Consider the following 14,035-nt stretch of genomic DNA (forward strand, 5'->3'; position numbering starts at 1 on the left):
AGAAACTTAGAATGTGTGAGAGAGAGAGAGAGAGAGTACAAACCGTGCTCTCGATTTATATGGTTTCCCGCCTATTTTTGACGCCGCGTACGTGCAGTCGAGCAAAATTTTCGCACACACAGCGGCTCTAAACGCCGGGACGCGTTCTTGCGATGGAATGTTAAAAAATAAATTTTCAAAGTACATTTTTCCCCCTTACCTCCGATCGAGTACATCTCACACCGCAGGTATTAATACACCATCTCTCGTATTACCGCAGCACTCCCTACGTTCATCCTGCTCCTAATTCGAAAATCATCCTTCTGTACGACTGCGCACGCAACCGCATGCACACGACCCTAATCAGCCAAGCCCATATTAACCTCTTTCGCTCTTCCCCCGTGTAATCCTGCGAAAGAAAAATCCACACGCTGCTATCAAACATAATCCACGAAGAGCCTTGGGGGTCGAGAAATCGCTGCAGTACACACACATACACACGGCCAAACTGTCAAGAACGAAGACGAAGAAGAGGAAGAAGAAGACAGTGACGGAAGCGATCGGCGTGCCTTGAGATGACCTTGAAACGTGCGCGAGGGCGAGACACGAAGAGGAGGAGGAGGAAGAAAACGGACCGCTTGAAAGAGACTCCTGCAGAGCAGTGTGTGTGTATACCACACCGCAAACGTGTGTAGACAAAGATCTGCGGATGTGTGCCCGCGGGATCGTTAAAATGAGAGAGCTGGGCGGGCGACCTTCTTCCAGGAAAGTCGCGCAGACCGTTAGATCCGAGTTCTGGCTGTGACTATGGGGCTCGGGATTCTGCCAAGGTGGAGATGCGGGTGTGCGGGTGGGTGGGGCGAGTGAGGATGTGTGGAGGTGGGATACGGACCGTAACGGGTTTGGGTTGATCGGTATTGGGGTTTGTTTTTCAATACTGTTTTTTTTTATTTTTATCTCTTATGCTAGTAATATTTCACTGTAATCCAAATATTATTGCAATTCACAAACCGAATAAAAATAAACCGCATCTCAGAAAAAAACAACCATAACAGCGAGTCAAGGTTCCTCGCCGATCATAGAATCCAGGCCAATATCTAGCTCATCCCAGTTACCCAACAATTTCCGGCATTTTTGCTCGGCCATAAATCTCGCTAAATCTCAATAGCCACAACATAGCCCAGGGCTCTTCATTGTATCTACACTCCTCTCTCTCTCTCTCTCTCTCCAATTCCCTGAAAGACGTAGACCTATGTGCGCATCGGTTTTGCTCCAGAAAGAAAAAAAATAAACTAGCGCAGCAGAGTCGAAGGAGGCGGTTAAGCTCGAGGGGTTGAACTTTAGCGCCGTGGATCCTTTTTCCCGGACTGCAACAATGGAACATCGCGATCACGCGAGCCGTAATCACGAGCAGGATATGGACGAGGCGTTGCTCTCCATTCTTACACGGATGTAATATACGCGAGGCGGAGTAGTGTATAACGGCTGATTGGTGTGAAGCGAGAAAAAATCATCCTTTCGTGTTTCGGAGTTTGTATACAACACCGAGACTCGGCGCTGATGTGTGTACAAGGCTGTCCACGCGGCGGCGGGGTAAGTCGAGCGTTTAAGAGAGGATAACTGATCGGCGCGGTGTTTACCTCGGGAACTCGAGGCTGTACACAGGAAGTTTCTTTCTTTTTTTTTAAATTTGATCGTCGTACACGCCAGTTTATTACCTCGTCACTGCGGAACAATCGTCGATGCATTTTGGCGCGAAATTCAAAATTCATAGACAGCGTTGAGAAGGGCAAGCGCGCGGCGCAACTAAGCCCATTAAAATCCACCTCTTCCATCAATTCCACTGGGATTCCTCGACAATCGCGTATCCACACACACATACAGCTCTCTCCTTTCTCTCTCTCTCTCTCTCGGGCGCAGAAAAGCCGGCGAATCCAGAAATTCTCGAGCATGAATACAACCTCCGGAGGAACAGAAATACGAGTCGATAACTAAACTGGCCTCTTCCCCCCCCCCCCCGAAGCCAATTTGCATAGTTCCCTCCGACCTCTCTTTTACTTTGCGCGTCGTGCGCGCAGCAATAGTCTTTTCCCTCTCTTTCTACGCGCCCGGTGATTATCCCGCTGCTTAAAGCCTCCACTTCGGACATCAACGTCACGAATCTCTCTCTTTCGCTGCGGCTTTTGTTGCGATGTGCCGAGGGCGCCGACGCTAAATCGCGGATGTGGACGAGAGATGTTCCGAGGGAAGAGGAGAGCGAAATTGAGGGAAACGCGCGAGGGGGGTGATTACGGTAATTGGGTTTTTAGTTAGCGATTGATTGAGTGGCTTTAGCGAGGATTTTTACACTCGGGATCGAGGAGGGTATGGATGAAAGTGTTTTTGAGATTGTTGATCGTAGACTGTAAAGGTTTATTTGTCCCCGGTGCTTCTTGGCCCGAGCGTTCATTGCGTCCCCAACGAGCTGCAAGAAGTGCGACGGTTCCGAGTCGACGACGCGCCAAATAGCCTTTGTAACGGCCAGCCGAAACGACCGCGAGCCTGTAAACATAATCGCCGACTAATTTTCCCTCTCGTTTCCGCGTTCGCAGTACAAATCGTGTTTTCGATTTCGAACTATCTATCAGCGGTAATGAAGCTCTTAAAATGCACCGACAGAAAGCTCGCATTCGAAAACTTATTAAACTAGCCGATAACCGGTTCCACTTGGCGCTGCAGGTGCCATATGTAACACCCAATGAAATTATTACATAATTATTAAAAGATACAAGTGGCATATACGAACGCATAAATCAATTACGCTATTTTCGTAATTTCAGACCACAGCATCGCTGTACGTTTAATCACAGGGTATATTCGATTTGATGATAATTTTGCAGCGCTGCTCGTGTGTAAAATAATTCGATGCGATACCCGGTGTGCTGCCCCGACTCTCGTGTGTATAAGAGGTCGCTGCCATTGAAGCTGCGGCGATGGGCTAGTGCGTTCCTCTATGCGTATAAATAGAATCGGCGCGACAGAGCGGAACCATAAATTGTCGCTTCGGGAGAGAGAGAGAGAGAGAGAGAGAGAGAGAGAGAGAGAAAGAGAGAGAGAGAGAGAGAGTTTAATGTTGCGCCGCGGCAATGTTCGATCGCGACTCGCATCTCTAACGATCGTATTTCTCTGTCTCTCGCGAATAGACTCGCTGCTGCATTGTTTTGCTTGATGCGATTGTTAGCGGCCGTCTCGAGCTTCGGTATAACGTAGAGGAAAATTGAATATTTCGGAGCGTAAATCAAAAGTGTATACGATCGACATACTCGACACCCCATTATCTTCCGCTAAAGAATCGATCACTGCAGTGTATCGCGAGTCCGAAAATCCAATTTTCAAAGAGCGAAGAAAACTGCGCAACCTTGAGAGAGAGAAAATTACTAGTGAAACCAAAGTCCGCCGAGCGAAACTCAACTAATCACAAAACTCGGGCAGTAGCGCGCGCCGTAAAACCCGCTACGAAATTGCCTGCACATGCATGTACGCGCGCCGGACGATTTACTCCGATTTGAATATGCAGTGAAAAGCCACGTAGCTGAGCTAGCTTCGATTTAAACGCAGTAAACGTCGTGGTCGTGGACTGGAATGATACACGTTTTTCAATACTGTGCTCTGTTTATGATCAGAGGAAGGAAATGGATTTAACTGTGAATTCTACGATTCGATTGACACTTATCGACCAGGAAAGCCGCTTCATTTTCTCCCATTACACAGGATCAGCCGAATAAATCGTCCATTAGCATACAATCATCCGAACACGTCGAGTAATTTCCACCCATCAAGCAAGCAATCATCGTCCCCGCGAAAACTCATCCATCGAATTCATCCCAGTCCCCATCCACCAGAGAGCATCAACAGATCATCTCTTCCACGTCAGCGCTAGAAATCACTCTCTTTCTCTCTACTCGTGCCCGCGGACGATCCACTTTTCCCTAGCGCACGGGAATCCTCCGCTCATTATCATATAACGCCATAGAGAGTCTTTTGAAGCGCGAAACGCGTGCTCGAAAGTCGCAGTATATACTCCGTGTGTGCTTGATTAACTTTCCTGCGTGTAAGTATAGCTACGCTTATGCTCTCGACTGCACCGTATACTTTCCTTCGATTTTTCAGGTCGATCGTATAATGCGATTCGCGATGATGATGATGATGACGGTGATATCTGGGGGAACAATCGAAGCGCGGATGTTATTGTGTTGTTTTCTCTCGCTGTGGATATAGTGCAGCGATGCGATTGCGGATGGTGTACGTTCAGTAGGTTTATTGCTTTTTGGATTAAACGGTTACAAACTGGTGCACTGGTGATGCTTCATTTTATCTACAGTAATAAATTCAAGCTCACGATAAAAAAGAAATCGGTCACCGCATCGCATATCCGCAGCACACAACAATTAGAACCGCTAAATTAGCCGCGGACACAGAGAGCCCACACTAGTCGCGATAAACTCGCGCCTAGCTGAAAAGTCGTCGAGCGGCATTTGTATATATATAATCAAAGGAGCGGTATATAGCGAGGATGCAACATCAGCAGCGGCGGCGTCTAAACTCATTAGCGCTCGTGTCCGAATTCTTGGCCGAGTGCGCGAGGAGTAGGTAGGCAACTCTTGTCAGCGGGTATACGTCTGGCAGAGCGCAGCGACCGGCGGCCTTTTATCCGGCCCCGCCGCGCACGAGTAGCCCGAAATACGCGCGACCCGCGAAATGCCGAGGTGCAGCTTCTTCTTCTCTCTCTCTCTCTCTCTCTCTCTCTCTCTCTCTCTCTCTCTCTTCTCTGGTCAGGTGTGCTTGCGAGAGACGTGGGACACACGCGGAAGAGAGCTTATAGAATGAAATCGCTAGGGAAAGAGCGGACTGATGAGTGAATTAGGTGCTGCACGCTGAGGCTTTCGGTGGATGGAGTAATGGTGAATGGATGCTTTCGATGGGCTAATTATAGCTGGGGTGAGCTGGCCCATGGCTTTTTTGAAAACTTCAATGGTTGCTGGTTTAAAGTGAGGCATTTTCTAACTTTCCTGTCGTGAATCTTTACCAAACCACATCGAACGATCGAATACCTTACATCAGAGCCGCGCCAAAGATCCCACCGATCATTACTCCCTTCTCTCTTCCTAAAAAAAAAACCTCTGAAATACCTCACGCAGATACCGGCAATCCGTCAATTCGCATCTCGTACTTACGCATATACTCACTGCTCAGAGCCGTCGATGGAAACGAGGCGAGCGACGAGACACTGTATGGACCGTCTCTAGAAAGATAGAGTCGGCCGCGCGTCGAGTAATTAGTCACGCGGCATTCCGCGAGTAGCTTCTGAAACGAGCCGCAGCTTAATCGCCCGAGCCACGGATTCCTCGCAGATTAGGACGCGATCTTCTCTATGCCGTGTAGCTATATCGGATTTCCCGATTCTCGGAGCTACTCGATCTGCTGCTGCCGTGAAAAAGATGAAAATGCCTGCTTTTCACTGGTTGTTTGTAGAAATATGTGTCACGAGATAATCGAATGCAAATAATGCAAGCTCGCATCATTCGCGCTAGTTTTACCGCTGTGAAAAAAAGGTACAGCCAATAAAATCGCGGAGAAAATCCGATTTCCCGTATACATAAACCGTCGCATTACAAAGTGCATATAAAGCGCGTTGAAATTCCCAAGCGATTTCGCTGCACACGAACCGGTAGGCATAAATATTTATTCGTCGCTAAACGGCGCTATCGTTCGGTTCGATGAAAACTATACGCTTTATACTGCCTTTTCACTTCCTTTAAGGATCGGGGCTTTACGTTATATATCGAAAGGCATAAAATTATTGAATCGACGATGCCTACTTACATCCAACTCAAGAGTATCATCGTCGTATCAGTTAATTCGATACTTCAGATCCCCATTCAGATAGTCATCGCGTCGCGTGCACAGCAACGTAAACAGCGAGTTAATTGAAAAATTTATAGAGCAAAGTAAAATGTACAAACTTGCCGAATCGAAGTCTCCGATTCCGGTCGTAAATTAATATTCGACCCGATGTCTCGAACTTTACGATGATAAAATGTTTAAAAAAAAAGAAAGAAACCTCTCGAGGCGAATAATTGTTACATACAGTTTTAACGAGACTGTAAAATATATTTTCCGCGCGATAAACCGCATATCTCTTTCGAAACGATATTCCTCATTACAATAAGAAAAAGCACCCATAGGAAAAACGGCGGTAGCCCGAAAAGAACAGCAATAATACGCGAGGAGAAAACGAGAAGCTTCACCGTAAATTCGAACGGATCCGATACAGACTATGCGTATGCATAAGTTTTCCAAAGGTGTATACACGTCTAATTCGAGCGGTAGCAGCAACAACTGTGTTGCCTGGGCAAATGCAATTTCCTGCATCGCGAGATTTATGGTCGGACGGCGGCAGTGGTGCACTTGGTTTCGTTTCGACCGTCGGTGCGTGTAAATGCCAACGGGCTGGACTATAATACCGGGCCGAGAGTGTATTTGTTGGAAACGGCTGCGAAATTCTTTTGCTGTGATGTCGGGAGTGACTTTCAAGGAACGTCGACGTTGGGGATGTGAGGGATGGAACGTGTTGGGCTCATTAAATCATTTTGCAAATGACGAATTTGAGGTGGTGCTCATATATTTACCTTTGCGTTTATAAAGTATTTTGTATTAATTGTTCAAGTAACCCCATTCGGAATAGAAGGTTGCCATCTGAACCGGAATGAAAGGAGAACCAAGCACGTAAAAATCTTTGTAATATTTGCCTTTGCTTGGCAGGTCTTTTATCAAATGCTCGAACCTTATCTGACCCATGTCTTTCATCTCGTAAACAGCCTGAAAAATCAAAATTATACGCAAAGTAATGAATATTATGATGTAAAAATTCTATACTATGACCGTATGTGCTAATGCTGTAGTTGGCAACCTTTTTAAAGCATCTGCCACCCAATTTCGAGGAGTCAACTACTAATAATTTTGCTAACAATTCGCGTCAGTCGCTTTCTTCACAAATGGGCGTTACATCAATCTTGAGCAGCTTGGAATTCTGGCCATTCTCATCGGTTGCATATATCGCACTAAAGAGCTGAAAGCATATTCAGTTGGATCGCGATATCTTTTAGTTATAAAAAAATAACTTATTTAAAGGCTTACTCTGAGGTTGTTTGGAAGATCCCTCCTAACTTCCCAATCCACTCCTAAGTTATTATAGGTTGCATTCTCTTTTGTGATATTGAATTCGAAAGACAATTGATTAACATAAATCTATTCTTCAATATAGCTAACCTGCGCTTCGACATCTTCATGACAGTTGTAACTTTCGAATAAAAACGCGATAACGAAGAACGCAGCAACTAAGAATCGGCTCATTTTCAACTTCGAACTGAACGATTGCCGCTTCCAAACTCTTTCTGTACTTTGTCGATCATTGATGATTTTCGTTCTTATATACCGTGGAAAACTTTTCATTGATTAAAGAAAACATTAAAAATTTTAATTACACGCTTTAAATCACATCAACGCTGTTACAAGGAGCCTTATTGTCGTTACAAGAGTGCGATATGCAAATTTCGTGTTTGCCAAAAAAGTTTTTCCGTAAGTTCGTTCCATTGAAATATAATAAAGCAGAAATTGTTTTTAGTTTATTTAAGTAAAATTTATTTGTATACAGCTGATATAAGTCTTCACCAAAAATAAATAAAAACCTATATAATTAGTCCTCATTATTTAAATAGCCCCATTCGGAATAGAACGTTGTTATCATTATAGGAACAAAAGGCGATCCAAATGTATAAATAACTTTGTAGTGTTTTCTTTTGCTCGCAAGGTCTTTTATCAAATGTTCAAATCGTAATTGACCCATGTCTGGCGTCTCATAAATTCCCTAATAATCAAAGTAATGTTAATATGATATTCAAATTGTAAAAATTGTAATGCTTTATTTGTTACCTTTTTGATGCATCTGCCACCTAGTTTTGAGGAGTCAACGACTATTATCTTTGGCAACAGTTGGCGACGATTATTTTCCACGCAAACAGGTGTATTATCAATCATAATTAATTGGGAATTCTGACCGTTTGCATCGGTTGTAAATATCGTACTTATGAGCTATAAGTTGGAAAAATATTAGAATGTGTTGTACAACATAGTTAGTAAATCACTTGATCAAAGAAGCTTTACTCTAAGGTTTGTTGGAAGATCTCTTTTAACTTCCCAATGCAGTCCTAAGTTATTGTAGGTTGCATTCTCTTTTGTGATGTTGTGATCGAAAGACAATGGATTAACATAAATTGGATTTACAAAATTGGTTTGTACTCTTTTAATTTTAACCTGAAAGCATAAGTAAATAATTAACTAGTCTCATTCAAACATGTCAACAATTGGTTAAATTATTGTTAAATCTAACAATGGATTTATTGATGGATTTATTCCGTTTTTTCATTTTTCAAATCCAGTTGTTCAAATATTTAAAATTGGAATCATTACACTTTCTCGAACCAATCAAGTTAATTTGAAAAACGCTATATCACTTATCTCATTAGCAAGTTAAAACGGCAATTCTGCATACTTCAATCATACTCTGTTCAATACGATATTGTAAATATTGTTATACAGAAAACATTATACTTTTATTATAACTCTTACCTGCGGTTCGACTTCTTCAGCGCAGTAGTAATTTTGAAATAAAATCGTAAAAACTAAAAACGTAGCAAACACGTATCGATTCATTTTGAACGTTTTAACTAATAGTCCGCAAGAATCCTTCGCACACAGCTCTGGTGAGTGTAAATTAAACGTGTATTTATACCGCAGAAAAAAGTTTCCTTACCAGAGAATTATTTAAAAATCATACAATTGAAATCACACTGACTCTTTAACAAAGCGGATTGCTGTGATTCCAAGTGTACTCATGATCAGCAAACTTTATTGTTTCCTCGAGATTAACTTTTTTCTCGGTACGCTTGAAAATTCAGAATTTGACATTTACCTCTTGATTAATTTCATCATCAAGGCTACTAATTATCAATATAGGTGCTCTATTTATATTCACCTTCTTTCTTCTCCGCATCTCCGAGAAAAAACCTATACTACAAAATATCACTCCAACACCATGTGTGCGCAACTCTCGCGAAAATCCAACGTAAATCCCTCAACGTCCCCGACGTCTCTTCGCCAATACGTCCATAAACCAAGTATATTCCCTCGCTCGAGCGCAGTGTTTACCTCTTCGCAATCTCCTCGATCTCGGATAGATCCTCCATACAGTAGCCGCGTGGCGCATAATACACACAGGCCAATTACTCGTAGAAAGCGCCACTTTTTCGTGTCAAACGTCGAAGCTCGCGATATCCCTCATATATGTACATTATACACGCGTATACATACTAGTCTATATAGTCAGACACGCGCGACAATGGGTCTCCTTGGCGCGAAAGCAGTGTGAACTGGGTCCCGACAATTAGCGCCGGACGACGTCTAACAATGCGCTCACAGCTCGACGCTCAATTACGATTAATTATAACGAGCGCACAATGCCTTCCGTTAACCTGCCCGCCTTCCCACTTGCACGCGTATATGCATATGTAACGCCTTGTGTCTGTGTGAGTACTTTTGACTCGTCGTGGAATCGTAAAGCGCGAACTTTAGCGCGACTCGCTGAAAAAGGCGCGAATTTTCACTCGAGGCTAATATAGCGGTAAAGCCATTGTTTCCGCGACCTTTGAAGATATAGGTACACTATATACTGAGCTTTGCTCTAGGTATACTCGAATATTTATGTCATCCTGTAGCGACGTGTACATCGATGCAACTCATCACTTATGGAAAAGGATGATAGCAAAGTGTCTGCTTAAGCCGCTCAATTAATGGATTATTAAAACGCCGCGGATAACGAGATCCCTCGCATAATCGAGCTTATTCATGAAACTACGTGGAACAGTCGAGGGGGATATTATCCGCGTAATATACTCGCATATGAGCTGTGCCTATCGGAGTGTAGTCACTTGTCAGAAACTACCTTACGATCCGAGCCGTTAAGCTACGATACATAACAGTACAGCTGCAGTGAGACTTCAACAGAGTAATACGCGCTGATTAGAAAGTGTGCGCTGCGGTATCAAATCGCGATAACGAGTATATGGCATCCTCGCTTCATTATGGCGAGTCGAAAAATTGGCGAACGGGTATACGCGTAAATCTGCTGTGTCGCCTCGGTGGCTTATAACTAGACTATTCCTATGCGGAGCTTACCCTAGATCTTCGTTATGTGCCTGCACCGGGTTGGTTTTGAAATTGCGAATTCATTAACGAAACATTCGTTTGCATCGATTTGGCAAACTAATGATACAGTCGTAAAATTTCTTCGGTCTTCACATAAGCAATATTTCTAATCGATTCGATCTTGACGCTCCGTTTTTCATCGCCAAAAAGCCAAAAAGTCCTCAATCGTTTCCGTCGATAAACTCCCCGTTTCTAATACAGTATACAGCCAATTGCACGTAGTCCTCGTCGCAATTCGACGAAACGACTTTTTACCCCCACTGTGCGCACAGCTCGTTAATTGCCTTAAGTACGAGCAGCGCAGCAATTATGTGTATCGCGCGATTCCGCGTTCCGCCAAAGACACCTCGAATCGTCCCACTTCTGCGGCGCTATGTACGCAGGTGAAGAGTTTATGGTGCCGAGTATGTGTGTGTGTGTGTGTGTGTCAGACGCGGAAAGTATGTACGCGGATTTGAGTGGCGTTTGAATGCAGACACCTGTTGGCTTGATGGGTGAAAATCAATTTCGATTTTTGAAGCTGACGGACGGCCGATAGCTCATCGTTATAGGTGATCTAGGGGATTAGAAACTGGGTTGCCGCGCGTGCGTTTGCTATATTAATATGGGAGTTTCGAGGCGAAATTTTGAGATTTAGCGAGTTTGTTACGGTTATTTTTTCGTTTTGTATTTCTGGTGAACGAAAGTAAAGAAAGTAAAAACAAAGCGAGTTCTCATATTTTCTTTAAAAACATCAGTCGATTCAATCACATTTCAAACAAACTCGTTGAATACAAGGAAAAGCTAACGTGACTCGCAAACAATCGATTATTCAAATCTCACCCATGAATCTTCTCTCATCACGAAATCAACCTCGCAGATCCAAAAAGAGACCACAGACTCATACCAACTCCTATCAAGCCTCCATAGCGCTTCCCGCACTTTTTGCATCGCATCAAAGCAGCTCATCTGTCCAGACACCGTATAGGCTTCATTATCGAGCCGCCTCGTAAATCGCGTCATCGCGCGAGCGAGAAAATTCAGCTGAAAAGAACTCTCGCGTCCGCCATTATCGCCCCAGTCGTAAATATAAATCCAAGCGAGTATAGTCCGCATTCCGTCGTCGCTGCTGCATCGGCCACGGAAAATCCGCAAGTCGCGCGGAAAAACGGTAACGGCGCCACGTATGTCTGGTGCGCGCGGAATAAGAATGTTTTCATTTTGACGAGGCTTCTCTCTGTTTTGCCGCGGAGTAATGGGGTGAGAAGCGACCGTTATGGCTTTTGATCGCGGAGGATTTAGCGTTTTGGTTTTTTTGGGGGTTTTAGACGACGAAATTAATGTCGACGTGAGTAACTAAATTAGAGCGACAGTCGCGGCTCTCGTGCTTATGGGATATTTATAGGTCGTGCGGATAGTTTCAACGCCGATTTACAAGGAATGTCGGCGTCTTTATCGACGTGAAGCTTTATGCTCCGTGGACTATGTTCGATATGTTTCTGTTTATATGACCTTAATCGAGCGTAAGACATTTTTATTGTCATTTACTGTGTGCAACGTTTATTCGCCGATAATTTTATTTATTGCATGTGGCGAAACTTACCACTACATACGTTTACTTATTGCTTATTGTTTTTGGATTGGAACAAAGTTTGCGTAAAAGTGAAAATACGTTCTAATGCAAACTGACGGAAAGTGCCAGAGCCTAAATAATGCATTATTCTTATACGCACGCTCGAGTAAACTTAACGATGCGTTAAAACAGACATTTTTCCGTCGTTGATCAGCGAATAAATCGAAAACGCGGATTTAATGCGTTTTGCTCAGGAATCAAAGGAAAGTCGGAAGTGCTCCAGCTCGTGAGAGAGAGACTTTTTTTCACGCGATGGCTATAAATTTGAGCCATTAGTGGCTGATGGAATAGAGGCGAAAAACGAAGTACTCGTATACAAGCGGCTTTTGTTCCGTTGCCTCGCGGTTAAACGCACATTAGGCGCGAAGCATAGGTATAGTTTGAACTGACGTGGTTTTCTGTGTTTAGGCTAATTTGTAATTCTCTGTTTGTTTCTACAATTGACTTGAAAAACAAAGACTTATAGACTTCTTTTTTCGATTTGGATTGTATCTATGCTAACAACCATAGAGAATCTTTGGAGCATAGTTATTTCGAGAGAAAAAGCCCAGAATATTCCATAGTAAACAAACACTCGAAAAGCATCAGCGGCAAAAAGATTTCGTCTAATTTAACTTCACAGTTATGCGAATTCACGGAAACGTTGACACTCGATCGGCGAGCTGCGCAAAAACTCGGAATCCAGCGGCGGACTGACACAATTATCCGCGAAAACGGAGGAATAGACGGCGTACGAGAAGAAGAAGAAGAAGAAGAAGAAGGGATGAAGAGAAAAAGCGGTTTATCGTGGCGCAACTTCTTCGTCGTCGTGCAGCGTCCATAAAGCCGAGGTAGTTCTAGCCTCGGCTACATACTTGTAACTTGTTTGAATTGAGTTTTATTATCGTCCACTGAGGCTGCAATTTCTTTTCTCGCTGTATAATTCTAATTTCGTTGATTTATTTGCTTTGCGATTATAATTATGTATTTATGATTATTTACCTATCCTGTAATCGCGGTATTTTATTATACGTGGTTAACTCTCTATTCAATTTTCGAATTAATTAATTAAAGGTATTCATAAAGTGTGATGTAATTTTAAGTACATGCAATGAAAAAAATCGTTACAGATGTCTTGCCGCATTCGACTGTTTCTACTAAAACAAAGGCCACATTCTTATACGTTTCATTCATCGACCGCATCATAAACTCCTTCCTCGACACGTTCTCTCGACTCGCGGAATCCCCGGAACATCTCTTTCCTCCCGACCGCGCGGGAGACATCGCGGCTTCGCAAAGTCTGAACAAAGTCGTGATTTCGTGACTGAAAAACCGGGCCGAAGTCGTGGCGCGACTATTAGGTGCGATTTTCCGTACCGTTTGCCACGCTCGATGACGACAGTCGCCCTCCCGGTGAACATAAAACACAATGAGACAATAAAAATTGAACGAGTATAGTTGTGCGAGAAGGATATGAAAGCCCATTAGACTTGAGTATGCGATGAAATTTGTTTTTCTATATCATTTTAGCGCGCCCATTTCGAGATCGTGTACTCCGATGCAATCGCGAGGGGTTCGGCAGGTTGTTTATGAAAATATTGGTTGGGACAGTTTTATGGGATATATTGTACTTTGCGATCGGTAATTTGGAATGGAATTTTATTTCGGTATGCGTGTATCGTAACGGTCATTGATGGAATGCGAATTTTAAACGCAAAGGTGTGCGAGCGGGTAGTTCTTGGAACAATGCCATTGTGAGAATTTTCGAGAGCGAAAGTGCATGTATGCATGAGTGCTGCGATTTGTGATTTTAGAATTGACTTGTACACTTGCAATATATATTTCAATCGACGTGGATTTCTTTATTTCGTAAGAACTGATGATTAAGAAGATTATATTACAATGCAATTATAGCCTTGATTCAAGATCAATATACGATATTAATTTTTACTTTTTTCCAATATTTTCCGGAATAATCAAAAATCAACGGTTATTTCAACAAAATAGTTAAGATGATATCAATACTTGATTGGATATCGCAAATATATTGAGTTAAAATAGAGATCCGAGCTTTACACGCATTTGTTACGATTAGATATAATTGTTGAAATGCCAAATCAATTAGTCTTCACAACAAGCACCATCTACTGTCACTTCGAGTAA

The 14,035-nt window shown here is 43.2% G+C and overlaps 1 long non-coding RNA gene across 1 annotated transcript; it reads right to left on the reverse strand.

The window, feature by feature from the left end:
* Nucleotides 1-6,928: 6,928 nt before the first annotated feature.
* LOC116738528 lies at nucleotides 6,929-10,850 on the reverse strand. The gene is made up of 4 exons (XR_004344693.1): nucleotides 8,182-10,850; nucleotides 7,951-8,109; nucleotides 7,156-7,885; nucleotides 6,929-7,087 (listed from the first exon to the last, which is right to left on the reverse strand). It is a non-coding gene; the product is annotated as an uncharacterized LOC116738528 (long non-coding RNA).
* Between the last annotated feature and the right edge of the window lie 3,185 nt (nucleotides 10,851-14,035).

The sequence above is a fragment of the Nasonia vitripennis genome, chromosome 3 (assembly GCF_009193385.2).
Source record: "Nasonia vitripennis strain AsymCx chromosome 3, Nvit_psr_1.1, whole genome shotgun sequence".
In the NCBI taxonomy this organism is placed as follows: Eukaryota; Metazoa; Arthropoda; class Insecta; order Hymenoptera; family Pteromalidae; genus Nasonia; species Nasonia vitripennis.